The sequence below is a fragment of the Lolium perenne genome, chromosome 5, assembly GCF_019359855.2.
Source record: "Lolium perenne isolate Kyuss_39 chromosome 5, Kyuss_2.0, whole genome shotgun sequence".
Taxonomy (NCBI): Eukaryota; Viridiplantae; Streptophyta; class Magnoliopsida; order Poales; family Poaceae; genus Lolium; species Lolium perenne.
In genome coordinates this window covers 163,843,346-163,863,834 of record NC_067248.2, presented here as the reverse complement: position 1 = coordinate 163,863,834, position 20,489 = coordinate 163,843,346, and the positions used below count along the sequence as shown (strand labels likewise).

Below are 20,489 nucleotides of genomic sequence, written 5' to 3'. Positions count from 1 at the left end.
TAAAATGGTGGAGAAAAATGAAGATTATTGGAGTGTGAGAGGTGCAAAATATTTGAAAATGTGAGAGAGGATGAGAAGGAGAATGAGATGCAGGGGTCTCGGGCGGGGCTGCGCGCGCTGATATAGGGACAGACCCTTTAGTACCGGTTCCTTAGATGAACCGGTACTAAAGGTGCAGCCCTGGCCCCACCTCCGCCTGGAAACTGGGCAGGAACCCTTTAATTCCGGTTCGTAACACGAACCGGTATAAAAGAGCCTTAACGAACCGGTATAGATGTCCCACGCATGGAACCGGTACTAATGGGAACCTGTACTAAAGGCTTAGATGGATGCCCATTTTTCTACTAGTGCTAGAAGCCATGCGGCATAACTCGCAACAGATAGAAGTGGGGATATCAATGAAGGCCAGGTTGAAGTTTCACCTTGGTGATGAGGTGTATTTGTAGTTGAGGTGATACAATCTGGCTAATGAGGTCTTTACTCCTTGATGACATTGAGGGCCTCTGTCAACCGCCTTCTTACATATGATACAGAAGTTGGTAGTTGTTCATATCGCAATTTGAAGCCGTAGTCAACTATAGCTATTTTTGTAAATTCATTTCAAGAATTGGTGTTTACCGTGGTCGTGATTGTTCTGTAATTATTGATCTTGGTTAGAAGTGATCAAGGCTGTCCGTTTTCATCTTTAGTCTCAGACTTTTTTCACGGTGCTCTGCCTATCCGCCTTTATGTGGCCCCATCCGTCGGTTTCATCCCAACCCGACAGCTTCGTAAAAAAATCAAGTCTTCCCTCCGCGTTCACCTCCGCCCTTCCTCCATTCTTTCTCCCCTAATTACCTTGGAACCCTAGGTCGTAGCGGTCGTGGACTCGTCGTCCCTCCCTCCATCGCAACGCCTACGCCCGCCTCCATTCTCCCCTAATTACCTTGAAACCCTAGATCTTGGGAGGTGCCCTGGGGGATGATTGATTCACCGCTTCCTCCCGAGCGTCTTGCCTAGCTCGGCCGTCCACCCGCCCAGCCTCTCTCTCGGCCCCCGTCCGAGGGCAGCGGAGCTCGGCTCGGCGATCGGCCGGTGGCGGTGCGGATCAAGGCGTGGAGGCGGAGCTTCTAGGAGACGCGATGCGAACCGGGCAGCAAGATGCGAGGCCACCGCGACCAACGGCTTCTAGGAGCTTCGGGAGCTGGCTACGAAGGAGGTCGGGAGAGAATCGTGTTGGTAGGGCTCACCATCCACCGATTGGTTCCGTCCTGGGGTGGTCGCGGCGCGGGAGGCGGCCATCCAGATCCGAGGTGACCGCCAAGTGAGCAGGCCCTACCGCACCGCCCGTCCCCAACGCGCAGGTGTTCGCCACCCATCGTCGACCTCCGTTCCCCACGCTAATGTTGTTGCCTCGCGTCTTCCCAAGAACTTGATGAGCTCAAGGCCGACAGACCTCATCCTTTCGGGCGTGAAGTACACCAGTTAATCTCTTATCTATCACCTTTTCTCCTTTTCCGTATGCATCACTCTGTCCTGTGCATCTCATGTGTTCGGCAAAATGCCTATGGGTAATACAGTCAATGCATGTCTCTATTTGGTACCAGAGCAATTGATTGTTGTGTTTTTTAGTCTAGCAGCCAGAGTCTCCTCTCCACCTGTGTGTGCGCTCCAACGTGTTCCATGCTTGACCTTTATGTTGGCATGTCCTGTTAGAGTTGATTAAAGCAGTTCAACTCAATTGGCAGGACTGTGCATCAGGTCTGATTGGAATCCACCACCGGCCGCCAGTCCCTCCAACTCCCTGCCACACAACATCAAGAACTTCCACCACGCAAATGCGTGGACGTTGCTACTTTAGACCAGTAGCCTCAATTCGTTCTGATATAGGGCCATCTGATTCATAAAATTTCTTGGGCATCACCCTATACTTATATGCACGTCGATGTTGTAGCTCATGTACGATTGCAGAAGCTAGCAGACCAAACCTAGCACAAGGCTTTAGAGGCTAGCAAACCTGAGTTTTTAAACATCAGCACTACAAGTTGTTTTTCTGACCTTTTTCCCTTGCTTTCCTTGCTGGGAATACCCAGCGTATGTTTTCAGGTCATCTCAATGAAATATCTGAAATGATTATTTTTCTAAACAATGAAAGTAGCTATTTTTGGTGAAAATATTGTGAATATGTTCAATAAATCGTGATTGATTTTGGCTTGCGGCTAAAATATTAAATATGCCATCAAATGAACTTAATCATTCCATGAATTTTGTGCCTTTTAGGCAATACACACTTCTAACAATTATTTCCCATGTAATTTGAACAAATACCCTATAGGTCATAACGTCAGATGCAATGCCAAGCAGTTATAGTGATTCCTTAAAATTAGTTTCTGCATATTGATTGTTTTTCTTCTACTATTGTAATCTGAACAAACATTAGTTATTTATGGTTTGGCATGTAAGTATATGGCATCTGAATGACAATGTTATGCTGACATTTACTTTAGAACTGAGAGTTTTTCACACAGTTTTCTCCACTTGAACCAATAATGAGCATCTATTCTATTTACATTGTTATGCATGTCTCTATTAATATGTTGTTATCAAGCAACTTTGATGCTGCAGAAAGAAATGAAAAGAAAATGATTTTACGAAAATTATTCTCCGATATCATGTTCTCTCTCAAAGTTCAATACACCTAATGCTCTGCATGCCCCTTTCTCTAGGTGTCCTGGGGGAGTTTTGCTGGAATTCAGCTTGCTTTGGCAGTGTCTTTATTATGCACATGGTAACGTTTACTTTTTCTAGGATCCATTGCCTTCTGAATAGCTGAATAAGTAAACAACAAGATGCTAAAAGATATCCTAGCTTTTATCGGTTTTATGGATTTCTATTAGATGGTACGTTGATAAACTGGTACATAGCAGATTCATTGTATCAAATATTGATGCATGATGATATGCTAGAAAGCATCAGAAGCAGCTTTCACGTATGTGAGGTTTAACCTCGAGCATATTTCTATATGATTTATACCGTTAGCTCTATTGTTTTGACCCATTAGCATCTTCCATTATTTTAACTCACTAGCACATTGTGTTTAGGTAATATATGATTACATTAAGTTAGCACCTTCTATTTGCGCCACGTGAGGTTTAGTTTATACTTATATTTGATTACATTTAAGTTTAGCACCTTCTATTTAGGGAATATATTTTTGGCTGTCATACTATTTGTTGACCTAGGCAGCAATCTCAGTCTTTTATTCCCTACCCAGCTGTAATAGGATAATGTATGGAATATGCTGCTCTCATGTTGCTGAAGCTGAGATAGATCACAGTTTATTCACCTTGCACTTGGTCACATGACAATTCCCTATATACTTACTGTAATCCGCTTAAATTCCGTCCTTATGACTACAAAAATGTTTGCGACCATGCATGGTTGGACTACAACTAGATCGCATAAATGCCGACATGGAGAAAAGCCTACCGGTAAGCTATCCTAAATCATGCTTCATTTTTCAAGAATTCCAGTGACGGCAGTTTTTGTGTTTGGCTATTACCTTTTATATTGAGAAAACAAAGGGACATGTATTTAGCTGTTGAACATCAGTTTTAGGCTTGATTTACCAGATGGACAGAAATTTCAGAGATTTGTTCTGTTCATCAGATTTTTCCTTGCTAAATTGCTTCATTGCTTTTAGACTTACTTTTAGAGCATGGTAAGTACTATACTCAAGAAACCTTCCTTGAAGGTATACACACCAATAGAGTTTGGTATGGTATTTGATTTGGATTCAAATTTCTGTTTGCCATCTTGTGTATCTATGAATCTGTGTTGTTTCCTATATGTGCACGTTAGATAGTTACAGGCGTATCACCTGTTGACACCATTTACATGTAAGACAAGCTGACCTCGAAAAGGATTCTGTGGACTGTCACCCCACTGTCAGCTTCTAATTGTCACCTCACCATGAGATTTATTTTAGTGGATCTAAGTCAAAGGCTATCAGGACTTACATCTATCTTTTAAGGCGGGTTCCAAAAAACCAAAGTGCATTGTCTTAAGCGCACAATCTTGTGCACAAATCAAGCTGAATAGCGGTAATATTTCAGTCTATGTGCATACATGTATCCACTAATTATATAATCATTGTCTACCATATATCAAAAATTCAATTGTTTAGTTGCTAACTCAAGTAGACCAGGTAGTGTTCATGTGCTGCCATCTTGGCTTAGTACAGGAATTTACATATTTTGGTTTTCATGACATGAACATACGTGTGAATTAAGTGATCCTGATTGTTCTGTAGTTAACTTATGCTTCCCCGTGATTCATATGGGCACGGCAATACACCTTTATTATCATCACCGTGCATCCATACAAGTAATATTTCTTGGGCTTTCACCTTTCTTATAGACCCCTTTTGCCTCTTGCCAAATGAGTGAACTCTTTTCTGACTATAATCCTGCTCAATGTTGCTTAGTACTTCGCTGAAAAAAGCCAGCTATGCTTAGTAACTTATTTGGGTGAACCTTTTTTGGGATCCATTTGACATTATCAATTCGATAACTTTGATGTTAAAAGATAGGAATAGCTAGCTGATGATGTTACATATTAAGTTATTAACTATTTTTCCAGGATTTCTTGTGTCAGAGATTGTGAGGTTTCAAGGCTGAGGTACCTGAGAAAGATGACAAAACTGATGTAGCTTTTACTTTCATATTGACTTTTAAAATTATCATCAGTTTACCTAAGCAACTCAGGCCCCAACGAAATTGATGTAGCTTTTACCCGAGCAAATCAGGCTCCAGTAGGAATGCGGGGTACACAAATATTTTATGATGTTACAAGTTTTCAGCCAGTTAGGTGCTGATCTACCAATTCTATCTTTCTCATTTATCATCAGTTATTTTGTAATTTGTTTTAGCAACATGACCAAACTGCTTGAATGAAGGCTGAAAGCTAGCCATGACTATCCAAGATGGAACTACGATGAGAAGTGGCTGGACAGCGAAGAAGAATGCTGAGGTTAAAAAGAAAAGAGTAACTTCTTGGAACTAGAAGATGGTTAGCTGTGCAAGTTGCTGCACCCTGTAATTCTAGGACGGGAAAGCTTCACTTCTCTAGATGTTGCGCTTCCAAATTGAAATTTTGCCAACATTGATTGATGTATATATTGGCTGGATACTTGATGAAGTCTGAATTAATTCTTTATCAAGGAATTAACACAATATGCATTGTTTGGTCTCTGTATAATATGTACTTAATATGTGACCAATCTTACTATGTTTGATTATTTGTTGAGGTACTCCAGTTGTTAAACATTTCCCTGCAAAATTGTCACTTTTTATTAGGTACCAGAGCGACAATAACTAAGAGACAACGCAATTCTATTTTGTTTATTAACCGGGAAAGACTAAACGTGTCATAGATGGCAAGACACGACCAACACATGTGTATGGTAACCGGGAAAGGCTAAATGTGTTATATATGGCAATGACAGTGCGAAAACGCAATGTATGAAAAAGCGCAATGTAGACTCACATGGCTACCATGGAGTGCAAAAAAACGCAATATAGGCGCCCGACAAAATGTGTAATAGATAACAATGACAACCAAAAAAAAAAACTAGCCTATCAAGGGGTGCAAGACTGCATTGTAGCCGGCGCGGCGAAGTGCGCATATCCATCTAGTATAGATTTAAAGCAAGATGTCAATAGACTGTGACAATGTACAGATATTCAATTAGTTTAAGAAATACCACAGTTTTAAAAATTTCTACGGTTTTAAATACTCCTCTTATGAAACTTGTCTTAACTTTATCAATAGATATATCTAAGACAACTTTCATGCAGAGAGAGTACTACTTTGATGCGCCTGGCTGTGACTAAGAACTACAGCATTCATACTTTAACGTGACCTCTAATAAGGGGGCGAGGGCGTCTCATAGACGATGGTCACACTGTAGCTCCTGCAGCTTGGACTCGGCACCGCATCTGTCGTCAGTGAGTTTGAAAAGCCACCAGTCTCATAGCTCTGTTCTTCCGGGTTTGCTTTTGAACTCATTAACTAGAACAAAATGCTACAGCACATGACTTTAAAGGCGGCATCATGTCTATCAACGAAGAGATCAGATCATGAGAAGCGGCATTAACCCTTAGCCAAAGCAGCAAGAGACCATGACGAACACTTCATGGTAAAGCTAATTGGTTCAGTAGAATATCATCTGTTCGATAGAGCAAAGTTTTGTTTGACACAAAGAACAAAGAGACCAACCAAACATTTACTCAGCCTTAGTACGTCAAGAAAGCCAGAGAATCACCAAAAAACCGTTTTTTTTCACTCGGCCTTTCTTCCTAGAACCTCAGGTCCCTTTCAAGCAACGGATACAGGTAAAACAGGCGCACGGTCTTCACTGTCGTACATAAGAAAAAACCTAGACTATCATCTGTTCGACAGAGCAACCCAATGCAGGCAGTGAGTAACTAAGAAAAAACCTAGACTATCATCTGTTGGACAGATCAACCCAATGCAGTCAGTAACTGTCAACGAATCAAACGAATAGCTGGGAGACCTCACGTGAATCAATCAAGACAATCATATGGCAATATCAAACAGAAGATTAATTGCCAAACGTAACATAGTTTTAGAGTACACTAATAAGATGGATCTAGATACATACATGGATGGTTCAAAGACATAGATAACAAAGATGGGCGTAATTAACTTAGCTGCAAACCCACACAGTTGCTATAGATAGATAGATATGGCTAGATAAGAGGCGGACCATACAGATACAGACCAATCTTCTCCGTTGGATCCAAGCTCGACCCACCATACTCTTTGAAGTAATCAAGCATGCACCTCCTCCTATATTAATAAGCGACAGCACATCTCGGGTCGCTGGGGTCAGCGAATTTGAGGCCGGCCAGGCCTCCACGGTTATTTACCCAGTCATCCCACAGCTCCCTGCTGTATTGCTCCAGCTCGGCGACCTGGTTGAGGCACTCCTCATCCACCTCGACATAGCCATTTGCAGAAAATTCATGATGGACCCAGTTCTGGAACAGCACAAAGTCGTCGTAGATTTTCTGGTCACGAGCAGCGTCTTCCTTGAACCACTGCCTTTGTTCCTCGATCCATTCCTCCGAGCGGTTCAGCAGCTTCGCCAGGTCATACTTAGTGGTCATGAAAGGGATGTCCTCGGTATCGATAGGCGCCTCTTTCGGCATGGCCAGGATGAATCTGACAAGGTCATCAGAGAGCTCATACATGCCATTTACACCAGCAGGCTGGTCAGATTCAGTGCACTTGTCCGTCTGGTTCTTGTTGATAGCCACCACCTCCTTCCCGGTCTCGGTCTCGACCAGCACCTCCACGGCACCGGAAACCTCCTTCAGGGCAAACCGCGGAAGCTCCTTGGGGATCAACAGCTCGTCGGAACAGGCCATCGCTCCCGAGCGATTCTTTTCTCCGGTGGGTGGATTGAGTGAGCGATTCGGGATGCTTCTTCCGTCGGGTCGGGTGTTGTCGTGTTGGGTACGATGAGAGGAGGCGGCGGCTAGACTCTAAAGATCTCGATCTATATAGAGAAACAAACCCTGGTGTCGCTACGTGCCGGACTCGGACCCAACTTAACCACGGATCGGGCCGGACTCCAACTGGGCCTCAACTCGACACAACCAAATTTTATTTTTCCTCCTATTTACCACCTACTATGTTTCCTTAGCAAACCATGATTTTTTTTTATTAATAACTAAATCATTTTTTGCGAGAATCATCGAGATTTTATTCCTCAGAAATAGGGTTGCAATCAGCTAATACAAGCTGTGAAGCACACTCGCGTAAATGGTGTAACCAACAACCGGTACTGCCATCCGATCTACCATAATTTGCTAGACAATGTGTAAACCTATTTTGTTCCCGGTCTATTTTGACGAGGACAAAAACTCGAAGACTCAATAGACGCTTCACCTCATCATCAAATAAGTGACCATAGCTTGATCTAGCTATTACGTAATCATTCAACACTAACAGTATGGAGGCGCAGCTGCCTAAATAGTAATCGGCAAGTCAGAGCATCCCAGAGCAATAGATATTCCTTCCATTAGAGCGCATACTTCAGATTCTAGAGCATCATTGCAATGAAGAAGACAACGGTATGCAGAAAAAATAACAGCTCCATTACCATCTTTCAGGATCGTCCCTGCCCTAGCGTGACATCTGCACCAGAAGATGTTGAAATATTAGGCCCACTTTAAGTGGCTCATACTAGATTTCAGATTTCCCTATAAATCTCAAAGCCCACATAGTGGCAGCCTTGTGAGTTTTAGCCCAAGTTGGTGGCAGCTCACTAGGGAGTGACAAGAGGTGGGAAGTTTAGTCCCACATGGAAAGTTGGGAGGAAGTTAGACCACCTTATAAGGTGGGTTGTTCCACCACTAGTAAGTGAGTGAGAATAGGAGTGCTACACGCGCGCGCTCCTCCTCCTCGCTCGCTCGTCTCGACGCGACGCGACGCGCGCCGCGCTCGTGGTGAGTGGATTGAGCCGAGACTTTCCTTACTTTTTGCAGCTCAGGAAAAACGAACAGAGTCCTAGACGGACGCGTCGCAGTTAGTCGGTTCGGGTCGCTCCCGGATCGTGGGCTATCTATAACCGACTCAAAATGTTCGTGCGACGTGGGCGTGGCCCACGTTGCCTAGGGTTTCCCGAGCCTATATAATCTCCTGCCCGGCTACCGCAGAAATTCATCTAATACACGAGTTAGGGTTTCCACTCTCTCTGCTTGCGCCGCCATCGTAGCCTACTCCATCCCGCGCGCCGACGTGCATCGGCGAACGGGATAGCATGTCTCCGGAACCGCTCGTCCTTGCGATCCTGTACGGGAGAGGGCGAATTAGGTTTTTGGGAAGCGCTCTGCGCGACTGCTCAAGCTCTTCATCACGGGTCGCCTTCCGTCCAAGTCGGGCGGTGCTGCCTACCGTCGTCTTCAACGCCGTCTACTTCGACCCGTCGTCCCCGTCATCAACAACGTTGTCATCAACAACGTTATTGCTGCGACATCGTCTGCTACACCTTCACCGCCACCTCCACCAGATCGGTACGTGCGGTATATCTCGATCTGTTTAGCGATGGATGTTGTACTGTTTGCTCTGCTACTGTTCATGTTGATCACTACATCTAGTATGTTCGAGTTTCACATGTTAGTAGTTACTGTCGTCATGTTTAATATTCTGGAATTAATCATGAAAATTGTGCCTAATTATCCAACAATCCAAAAACCTAATAGTAGGCAATTTCCTGAGTTAACAATGGCTGGTTTTTCCGATGCACTGAGGCCGGATAAGTTTACCGGTGTGCACTTTAAGAGGTGGCAGGTTAAGGCCATGCTCTGGCTTACTCATCTGAAAGTGTTCGAAGTTACTGATGGTTTATCTGAAGGAACTATATCTGACCAAGATCAGAACAAGTTCAAGGAAAACAATACTCTCTTCGTCGGATGCGTTCTAAGTATTCTTGCCGATCGTCTGTGTGATGTGTACATGCACATAACAGATGGTAAAGAGCTCTGGGATGCACTGAATGCTAAGTTCGGTGCAACCGATGCAGTGCGATGAATCGTACATCATGGAGAGCTTCCATGACATCAGGATGGTTAACAACCGTTCTGTAGTCGAACAAGCTCATGAGATACAGTGCATTGCGAAATAGCTTGAACTCCTTAAGTGTGCCTTACCTGACAAGTTTGTGGCTGGATGCATCATCGCTAAGTTGCCCCCTTCATGGAGGAACTTTGCCACAACTCTCAAACACAAGAGACAGGAGATATCAGTTGAAAATCTGATAGCATCTCTTGATGTTGAGGAGAAAGCTCGGGCTAAGGATAATACTGAGAAAGGAGAGGGTCAGTCTAGCGCCAACATGGTGCAGAAGAAACCCTACAGCAAGAACAAAGGGAATAACAAGCCCTCCTTCAATAAGCCTATGAAGACTATAACCTTCAAGAAGAAGAAGATGATAAACAAAGCAGATCTGAGCTGCTTTACATGTGGAGAGACTGGCCACTTTTCTAAGGATTGTCCAGAGAGGGCAGACCGCAAGAAAAAGGCGAGCCAAGTCAACACGGTGACCGCTAGCAATGCTGATGTGTACGGTAATCTCTTTACTGTTCTTTCGTTATTTCAATCTCCATGTTGGTGGATTGATACAGGTGCTAATGTTCATGTGTGTGCTGACATATCCATGTTCACTTCTTACCAGGTCGCCCGGGATTCTTCCGTCTTGATGGGGAATGGGTCACATGCTTCTGTTCGTGGTGTTGGCACGGTAGATCTGAAGTTCTGAAGTTCACTTCGGGGAAGATCGTGCAGCTGAGGAACGTGCAGCATGTCCCTACTATGAACAAGAATCTCGTTAGCGGCTCCCTTCTATGCAGAGATGGGTTTAAGGTTGTTTTAGAGTCGAATAAAGTAGTTGTTTCCAAGTTTGGACAATTTATTGGTAAAGGCTATGAGTGCGGAGGCTTGTTCCGCTTTTCGCTTTCTGATTTCAGTAATAAGTCTGTGAACCATATTTGTGGCAATGTTAGTGATGATACCAGTGTTTGGCATTCTCGTTTATGTCACATTAATTTTGGTTTAATGTCTCGGCTAGCCAGTTTAAGTTTAATTCTGAATTTCACTATTGCCAAAGGTTCTAAGTGCCATAGTTGTGTGCAATCGAAGCAACCTCGGAAGCCTCACAAGGCGACCGAGGAGAGAAACTTGGCACCTCTAGAACTCATACATTCTGATATATGCGAGATGAATGGTGTGTTGACAAAAGGTGGAAAGAGATATTTCATGACATTGATGTAGGATAACGTTGCATAGAAAACAAAAATTTTCCTACCGCGAACACGCAATCCAAGCCAAGATGCAATCTAGAAGACGGTAGCAACGAGGGGGTATCGAGTCTCACCCTTGAAGAGATTCCAAAGCCTACAAGATGAGGCTCTTGTTGCTGCGGTAGACGATCACTTGCCGCTTGCAAAAGCGCGTAGAAGATCTTGATCACGATCGGTTCCGGCGCCACGAACGGGCAGCACCTCCGTACTCGGTCACACGTTCGGTTGTTGATGAAGACGACGTCCACCTCCCCGTTCCAGCGGGCAGCGGAAGTAGTAGCTCCTCTTGAATCCGACAGCACGACGGCGTGGTGTCGGTGGCGGTGTAGAAGTCCGGCGGAGCTTCGCTAAGCTACGCGGGCAATATGGAGTGGAGGAGCAAAGCTAGGGTTTGGGAGGGGGTGGCCGGCCACTCAAGGAGGGCGGCCAGCTTATGGTCTTGGGGTGGCCGGCCCCCTCCCTTGGCCCCTCATTATATAGGTGGATCCCAAGTGTTGGTGTCCAAGTCTTCGAATAAGACCCGAAACCAAAACCTTCCATAGGAGGGGGCAAACCTAGCCCAACTAGGACTCCCACCCAAAGGTGGGATTCCCACCTCCCATGTGGGGGGTGGCCGGCCCCCTATGGTGGAGTCCACTTGGGACTCCACCCCATCTAGGGCTGGCCGGCCATGGTGGTGGAGTCCCTTGTGGACTCCACCTTCCTTGGTGGTTTCTTCCGGACTTTTCTAGAACCTTCTAGAACCTTCCATAGAACCTTCCGCGACATTTTATTTCACATAAAATGACATCCTATATATGAATCTTATTCTCCGGACCATTCCTAACTCCTCGTGATGTCCGGGATCTCATCCGGGACTCCGAACAAATATTCGAACTCCATTCCATAATTCAAGTACTACCATTTCAACATCCAACTTTAAGTGTGTCACCCTACGGTTCGAGAACTATGCGGACATGGTTGAGTACTCACTCCGACCAATAACCAATAGCGGGATACGGAGATCCATAATGGCTCCCACATATTCAACGATGACTTTAGTGATCGAATGAACCATTCACATACATTACCAATTCCCTTTGTCTCGCGATATTTTACTTGTCCGAGGTTTGATCTTCGGTATCACTCTATACCTTGTTCAACCTCGTCTCTGACAAGTACTCTTTACTCGTACCGTGGTATGTGGTCTCTTATGAACTCATTCATATGCTTGCAAGACATTAGACGACATTCCACCGAGAGGGCCCAGAGTATATCTATCCGTCATCGGGATGGACAAATCCCACCGTTGATCCATATGCCTCAACTCATACTTTCCGGATACTTAATCCCACCTTTATAGCCACCCATTTACGCAGTGGTGTTTGGTGTAATCAAAGTACCTTTCCGGTATAAGTGATTTACATGATCTCATGGTCATAAGGACTAGGTAACTATGTATCGAAAGCTTATAGCAAATAACTTAATGACGAGATCTTATGCTACGCTTAATTGGGTGTGTCCATTATATCATTCACACAATGACATAACCTTGTTATTAATAACATCCAATGTTCATGATTATGAAACTAATCATCCATTAATCAACAAGCTAGTTTAAGAGGCATACTAGGGACTTCTTGTTTGTCTACATATCACACATGTACTAATGTTTCGGTTAATACAATTCTAGCATGATATATAAACATTTATCATAAACATAAAGATATAAATAATAACCACTTTATTATTGCCTCTAGGGCATATCTCCTTCACTCACCCACTTGCACGAGAGTCAATAATCTAGATTCCATTGTAATATACCTAACACCCATGGCATTCTGGTGTTGGTCATGCTTTGCCCTAGGGAGAGCTTTAGTCAACGGATCTGCTACATTAGGATCGGTGTGTACTTTGCAAATCTTTACTTCTCCATCTTCGATGTACTCGCGAATCGAGTGGTAACGCAGCTTGATATGCTTCAGCCTCTTGTGTGACCTTGGCTCTTGTGCATTGGCGATGGCACCCATGTTATCACAAAGTAAATGATTAATGGGTCCAATGCACTAGGAACCACACCGAGCTCTACAATGAACCTCTTCATCCATACCGCTTCGATGAAGCCTCCGAAGCCGCTTATGTACTCGATTCTGTTGAAGACTTCGCCACCGTGCTTTGCTTCGAGCTTGCCCAGCTATCGCAGCACCATTCAATATAAACACGTACCTGCATTGTGACTTAGAGTCATCGGGATCGGTGTTCCAACTTGCATCGGTGTAACCGTTTACAACGAGCTCTTGGTCACCTCCATAACAAAGAAACATATCCTTAGTTCTTTTCAAGTACTTCAGATATTCTTGACCGCTGTCCAGTTGTTCCATTCCTGGATCACTTTGATATCTGCTAGTCAAACTAACAAAGATGTGCTATATCCGGTCTAGTACATAGCATGGCATACATGATAGATCCCATCGCCGAGGCATAGGGGATGTTACTCATCCTTTCTCTTTCTTCTGCCGTAGCCGGTCCTTGAGTTTTACTCAATACCTTGCCGGGTAACATAGGTCTGAACCCTGTCATACTTTCGTCCATTCTAAACTTCTTTATAATCTTGTCCAGTAATGTACTCTGTGATAGCCCTATTAGGCGTCTTGATCTATCTCTATAAATCTTGATGCCTAATATATACGATGCTTCACCAAGGTCTTTCATTGAAAAACTATTATTCAAATAACCCTTAACACTGCTTAATAGTTCTATATCATTCCCGATCAATAATATGTCATCTACATATAATATCGGGGAATGCTACGTAGCTCCCACTCACTTTCTTGTAAATACAGGCCTCTCCATGACACCGTATAAACCCGAAGTCTTTGATCACCTTATCAAAACGTCGGTTCCAACTTCTTGATGCTTGCTTCAGTCCATAGATTGAACGCTGAAGTTTGCATACTTTGTCAGCATTTTTAGGATCGACAAAACCTTTGGGTTGTACCATATACAACTCTTCCTCAATGTCTCCATTAAGGAACGCCGTTTTGACATCCATCGCCAAATCTCATAATCGAAAAATGCAGCTATTGCTAACAAAATCCTCACAGATTTTAGCTTCGCTACAGTGAGAAAGTCTCATCGTAGTCAACTCCTTGAATTTGTCGGAAACCCTTTGCGACAAGTCGAGCTTTATAGACAGTAATATTACCATCAAGATCTGTTTTTCTCTTGAAGATCCATTTATTCTCGACAGCCTTCGCTATCGGGTAAGTCTACCAAAGTCCATACTTTGTTATCATACATGGATCCTATTTCGGATTTCATGGCTTCTTGCCATTTGTTGGAATCTGGGCTCATCATCGCTTCTTCATACGTCGCATGGTCCTCATCATTGTTATCCACAATCATGACATTTAGACAAGGATCATACCAATCAGGAGTGGCACGTTCCCTTGTCGATCTGCGAGGTTCAGTAGTTTCCTCGTTCGAAGTTTCATGATCATTATCATTAGCTTCCTCTGTTGTCGGTGTAGGCGGTACAGTACAACTTCCCATCGCGCTACTTCCGATCAACGAGTATAGATTCATCAATCTCATCGAGTTCTACTTTTCTTCCAGTCACTTCTTTAGTGAGAAATTCTTTCTCAAGAAAGGTTCCGTTCTTAGCAACAAAGATTTTGCCTTCGGATTTGTGATAGAAAGTGTACCCTATAGTTTCCTTAGGGTATCCTATGAAGACGCATTTCTCCGCTTTGGGTTCTAGCTTGTCCGGTTGTAACTTCTTTACATAGGCTTCGCAACCCCAAACTTTCAGGAACGACAGCTTAGGTTTCTTATTAAACCATAATTCATACGGTGTCGTTTCTACGGATTTTGATGGTGCTCTATTTAAAGTGAATGCGGCTGTCTCTAATGCATAACTCCAAAATGATAATGGCAAATCGAAGAGACATCATACTACGAACCATATCTAAGAGAGTTCGATTACGACGTTCGGACACACCGTTTCGTTGTGGTGTTCCCCGGCGGTGTCAATTGTGAAAGTATTCCGCATTTCTTTAAATGCATGCCAAACTCATAACTCAGATATTCACCTCCACGATCAGATCGTAGAAATTTGATCTTCTTGTTACGTTGATTTTCTACTTCACTTTGAAATTCCTTAAACTTCTCGAAAGTTTCGGATTTATGTTTCATGAAATAGATATACCCATATCTACTCAGATCATCTGTGAAGGTTAGAATATAACGATAACCACCACGCGATGCTACACTCATTGGTCCACATACATCGGTATGTATGATTTCCAATAAGTCGATGGCTCGCTCCATCATACCGTAAAATGGAGTCTTTGTCATTTTTCCCATTAGACATGCTTCGCATCTATCAAGTGACTCAAAGTCAAGTGATTCAAGTAATCCATCAGTATGGAGTTTCTTCATGCGTTTCACTCCAATATGACCAAGACGATAGTGCCACATATAAGTAGAATTATCATTAAGTTTAATTCGCTTAGCATCAATGTTATGTATATGCGTATCACTACTATCGAGATCTAACAGAAATAAGCCATTCTTTTGTGGTGCTCGACCATAAAAGATATTATTCATAAAAATAGAACAACCATTATTCTCAGACTTGAATGAATAACCGTCTTGCATTAAACAAGATCCAGATATAATGTTCATGCTCAACGCGGGTACAAAATAACAATTATTTAGGCTTAAAACTAATCCCGAAGGTAGATGTAGAGGAAGTGTGCCGACAATGATCACATCGACTTTGGATCCATTTCCAACGCGCATCGTCACTTCATCTTTCGGTAGTCTTCGTTTATTCTTTAGTTCCTGTTTCGAGTTACGTATATGAGCAACCGAACCAGTATCAAATAACCAGGTACTAGACCGAGATCCTGTGAGATAAACATCTATAACATGTATATCAGATAGACCTTCTTTCTTCTTCTTGACAAGGCCGCTCTTCAGATCAGCCAGATACTTGGAGCAATTACGCTTCCAGTGTCCCTTCTCCTTGCAAGAATAGCACTCAAGATCGGGCTTAGGGCCGTTCTTAGGTTTCATAGGAGGCGTGGCAGCTTTCTTTGCCACCCTTCTTGAATTTTCCCTTAGACTTGCCCCTGTTTCTTGAAACCGGTGGTCTTGTTGACCATCAACACTTGGTGCTCTTTCTTGATCTCAATCTCAGCAGCTTTTAGCATGCCAAAGAGTTCAGTAACTCCTTGTTCATGTTCTGCATATTGTAGTTCATCACAAAGTTCTTGTAACTTGGTGGCGGTGATTGAAGGACACGATTAATCCTCACCGTTAGGAATCACTATTCCCAAGTCACTGAGTTTCTTCGCATGCCCGGTCATGGCGAGCATGTGCTCACTAACGGAGCTGCCTTCTTCCATCATACAGCTGAAGAAATGTTTCGATGCTTCATAGCATTCCACGGCCGCATGAGTCTCGAATATAGCTTTCAGCTCATTCATCAACTCATGAGGATCGTGGTGCTCAAAATGTTTTTGAAGATCGGATTCCAGGCTGCACAGGATGGCACACTGAACTTGAGAGTACCGAGTTTTCCGAGTCGCGTAAACAGCTTTTACTTCATCGGATTCATCTTCTGCAGGAGGGTCACCTAGCGGTGCATCAAGCACAAATTGCAGATTTCCGCCAGAGAGGAAGATCCTCACATGACGGAACCAGTCGGTGAAGTTGCTACCGTTGCTCTTAAGTTTCTCTTTCTCTAGGAACTGATTAAAATTGATTGGGGACGCCATCTCTACAACATATATTTGCAATAGTTTAGACTAAGTTTATGACAAATTGAGTTCAAATTTTAATTCAACATAATTAAAACCCTAGGTGAACTCCCACTCAAATCAATATCCCTCGCATTGTCTTAGTGATCACACGAACCAAATCCACCGCACCTATGTCCGATCATCACGAGACAAGGTGTGATTTCAATGGCGAACACTCAAAGTGTTCATCATATCAACCATATGATTCATGCTCTACCTTTCGGTATCACGTGTTCCGAGACCATGTCTGTACATGCTAGGCTCGTCAAGGCCACCTTAGTATCCGCATGTGCAAAACTGTCTTGCACCCGTTGTATGCACTTGTTGATTCTATCACACCCGATCATCACGAGATGCTTCGAAACGACAAGTCTTGGCAACGGTGCTACTAAGGATGAACACTTTATTATCTTGAGATTTTAGTGAGGGATCATCTTATAATGCTACCGTCGCGATCTAAGCAAAATAAGATGCATAAAAAGGATTAACATCACATGCAGTTCATATGTGATATGATATGGCCCTTTTGTCTTTGTGCCTTTGATCTTCATCTCCAAAGCACGGACATGATCTCCATCATCTTCGGGCATGATCTCCATCATCGTCGGCGTAGCACCAAGGTCAATGGCGCCGTCTTCATGATTGTCCTTCATGTAGCAACTATTACAACTACTTTGAAATACTACTCAACATGAAATTTAAAGACAACCATAAGGCTCCTGCCGGTTGCCACAATACAATAATGATCATCTCATACATATTCATCATCACATTATGGCCATATCACATCACCAAACCCTGCAAAAACAAGTTAGACGTCTCTAATTTGGTTTGCATATTTTACGTGGTTTAGGGTTTTCGAGAGAGATCTAATCTACCTACGAACATGAACCACAACGTTGATACTAATGTTTTCAATAGAAGAGTAAATTGAATCTTTACTATAGTAGGAGAGACAGACACCCGCAAAGCCTCTTATGCAATACAAGTTGCATGTCGAACGAGGAACAAGTCTCATGAACGCGGTCATGTAAAGTTAGTCCGAGCCGCTTCATCCCACTATGCCATAAAGATGCAAAGTACTCAAACTAAAGATAACAAGAGCATCAACGCCCACAAACCATTGTGTTCTACTCGTGCAACCATCTATGCATAGACACGGCTCTGATACCACTGTAGGATAACGTTGCATAGAAAACAAAAATTTTCCTACCGCGAACACGCAATCCAAGCCAAGATGCAATCTAGAAGACGGTAGCAACGAGGGGGTATCGAGTCTCACCCTTGAAGAGATTCCAAAGCCTACAAGATGAGGCTCTTGTTGCTGCGGTAGACGATCACTTGCCGCTTGCAAAAGCGCGTAGAAGATCTTGATCACGATCGGTTCCGGCGCCACGAACGGGCAGCACCTCCGTACTCGGTCACACGTTCGGTTGTTGATGAAGACGACGTCCACCTCCCCGTTCCAGCGGGCAGCGGAAGTAGTAGCTCCTCTTGAATCCGACAAAGACGACGGTGTGGTGTCGGTGGCGGTGTAGAAGTCCGGCGGAGCTTCGCTAAGCTACGCGGGCAATATGGAGTGGAGGAGCAAAGCTAGGGTTTGGGAGGGGTGGCCGGCCACTCAAGGGCGGCCAGCTTATGGTCTTGGGGTGGCCGGCCCCTCCCTTGGCCCCTCATTATATAGGTGGATCCCAAGTGTTGGTGTCCAAGTCTTCGAATAAGACCCGAAACCAAAACCTTCCATAGGAGGGGCAAACCTAGCCCAACTAGGACTCCCACCCAAAGGTGGGATTCCCACCTCCCATGTGGGGGTGGCCGGCCCCTATGGTGGAGTCCACTTGGGACTCCACCCCATCTAGGGCTGGCCGGCCATGGTGGTGGAGTCCCTTGTGGACTCCACCTTCCTTGGTGGTTTCTTCCGGACTTTTCTAGAACCTTCTAGAACCTTCCATAGAACCTTCCGCGACATTTTATTTCACATAAAATGACATCCTATATATGAATCTTATTCTCCGGACCATTCCGGAACTCCTCGTGATGTCCGGGATCTCATCCGGGACTCCGAACAAATATTCGAACTCCATTCCATAATTCAAGTACTACCATTTCAACATCCAACTTTAAGTGTGTCACCCTACGGTTCGAGAACTATGCGGACATGGTTGAGTACTCACTCCGACCAATAACCAATAGCGGGATCTGGAGATCCATAATGGCTCCCACATATTCAACGATGACTTTAGTGATCGAATGAACCATTCACATACATTACCAATTCCCTTTGTCTCGCGATATTTTACTTGTCCGAGGTTTGATCTTCGGTATCACTCTATACCTTGTTCAACCTCGTCTCCTGACAAGTACTCTTTACTCGTACCGTGGTATGTGGTCTCTTATGAACTCATTCATATGCTTGCAAGACATTAGACGACATTCCACCGAGAGGGCCCAGAGTATATCTATCCGTCATCGGGATGGACAAATCCCACTGTTGATCCATATGCCTCAACTCATACTTTCCGGATACTTAATCCCACCTTTATAGCCACCCATTTACGCAGTGGTGTTTGGTGTAATCAAAGTACCTTTCCGGTATAAGTGATTTACATGATCTCATGGTCATAAGGACTAGGTAACTATGTATCGAAAGCTTATAGCAAATAACTTAATGACGAGATCTTATGCTACGCTTAATTGGGTGTGTCCATTATATCATTCACACAATGACATAACCTTGTTATTAATAACATCCAATGTTCATGATTATGAAACTAATCATCCATTAATCAACAAGCTAGTTTAAGAGGCATACTAGGGACTTCTTGTTTGTCTACATATCACACATGTACTAATGTTTCGGTTAATACAATTCTAGCATGATATATAAACATTTATCATAAACATAAAGATATAAATAATAACCACTTTATTATTGCCTCTAGGGCATATCTCCTTCAATTGATTGATGATGCGACTAGATTTTGCTATGTTTATTTGTTGCGAACTAAAGATGAAGCTTTATACTACTTTAAAATTTATAAGGCCGAAGTTGAAAATCAACTAGAGAGAAAGATCAAGCGTCCCAGGTCGGATCGTGGTGGCGAATATTTTCCTAAAATCTTTGATGAATTCTGTGAGGAACATGGCATTATTCATGAGAGGACGCCTCCCTATTCACCCCAATCAAACGGGGTTGCCGAGAGGAAAAACCGCACGCTAACTGACTTGGTGAATTCCATGTTAGCCACTGCTGGTTTATCAAAGGCATGGTGGGGGAGGCTTTGTTGACTTCATGTCATGTCCTGAATAGAGTTCCTAACAAGAATAAAGATAGCACCCCTTACGAGGAGTGGGCTGGGAGAAAACCATCACTTTCGTATTTGCGCACATGGGGATGTTTGGCGAAAGTCAATATTCCAATTACTAAGAAGCGCAAACTTGGACCAAAGACAGTGGATTGTATATTTCTAGGTTATGCTCCTCGGAGTGTAGGATATAGATTTTTAGTATTCAATCCGAGGTACCTGATATGCATGTTGATACTATTATGGAATCTCGTGATGCAACATTTTTTGAGAATATGTTTCCTATGAAAGATATGCATAGCATTGCTAGAATTTCTACTGAGATAATTCCTGAGTCCAGTACATCTAATGAGTATTTTGAACAATCACATGAGAATGTTACTGAGAAGGATGACAATGAAGCTCCTAAACGGAGCAAGAGACGAAGGATTGAAAAATCCTTTGGTGATGATTTCATTGTGTACCTTGTGGATGATACTCCCACGTCCATTGCAGAGGCATATGCATCTCCAGATGCAGATGACTGGAAA

The 20,489-nt window shown here is 43.6% G+C and overlaps 1 long non-coding RNA gene across 1 annotated transcript; it reads left to right on the top strand.

Moving 5' to 3' along the window:
- Positions 1-1,399: 1,399 nt before the first annotated feature.
- LOC139831052 (uncharacterized) lies at positions 1,400-5,213 on the top strand. Its single transcript, XR_011745196.1, has 2 exons — positions 1,400-1,463; positions 2,706-5,213. It is a non-coding gene; the product is annotated as an uncharacterized lncRNA (long non-coding RNA).
- The last annotated feature ends 15,276 nt before the right edge of the window (positions 5,214-20,489 follow it).